Source organism: Aplysia californica, unplaced genomic scaffold (genome assembly GCF_000002075.1).
Source record: "Aplysia californica isolate F4 #8 unplaced genomic scaffold, AplCal3.0 scaffold01218, whole genome shotgun sequence".
Classification (NCBI taxonomy): Eukaryota; Metazoa; Mollusca; class Gastropoda; order Aplysiida; family Aplysiidae; genus Aplysia; species Aplysia californica.
In genome coordinates, this window is record NW_004798488.1 from 41,374 (window position 1) to 42,436 (window position 1,063).

Here is a 1,063-nt window from a genome sequence, read left to right on the forward strand (position 1 = left end):
GGGGGTGGGGGGGAGATAAAGGGAAAATGGGGGTGGGGATGGCGTAGCATTATTTATAGAAAAAGATGGCACAAATGAAGAAAAAATGGACAGAGGGATAAAGAGAAAGAGAAAAAGGAGAAAGGGATCAGAGAGAATGAGACAGACAGATAGACAGACTGATGTACAGACAGATGGACAGACAGAATTATGGACAGACAGACAAACATTTCGACAGACAGACAGACAGTCAGACAGACAGATAAAGAGGGACGAATAATTTAGCATGAAAATCTGATAGTTGAACTTCACAAAACAAGACAGTATGCAGCCAACAAGGGGGATATTGGATGAGTTCAACGGTACTAAGACTGAGAAAAATATATTTTATAATGAACGTGGAAGATGTAAACAGAACTAACTATAATGCCACCTAATGACCTGAACACAAGTTAGTCTAAAGTAATTTTCAATTTATGGGTTTGGTTGTTTTTTTAAAGTTTGCATAAATCAGGGAAATACACTGAAAGGTAAACATAGATTTGAAAAAACATGATGCATTCATAATGGGGGGGGGGGGGGGGTTAGTGTATCATTACAAAAAACATGTTTTATGACCCCAATTCCAATAAAAATTAAAAGCAGGAGGCCAAAGACATATTTTATGTTTTAGTAGAGGTTTTAAGGCACTCGCAACTGCATAATAGGTCATATGAGTGCCAAGGGGTCGATGTAAACAGAGAAGTACTTACAGGGAATCAGGCTTACTCTGCTCACCTCTCTATCTTCAACAGCACAAAGTCTGCTACGATTATTAAGGCACCCCGGAAATAGCAGTTCACAAGAGTGTGACAAACAAAAGAAGTAGAGGAAAAATGACGAATAGGAAAGAAAAAGCAGCAGTTCCCTGTTGCAGTTCAGGCACAGTTATGAGCAAGACATTGATGATTCAGCCCATTTACAATAAAAATTTACAATTCTACTGTGCATAAGACCATATTAAATGCCCCCCCTTTGACAATGGCCTAAAAGACACTTCAGTCAGTAGCACCGCCCTGGGAGGGGGGGGTTGGCCAAAGACAGA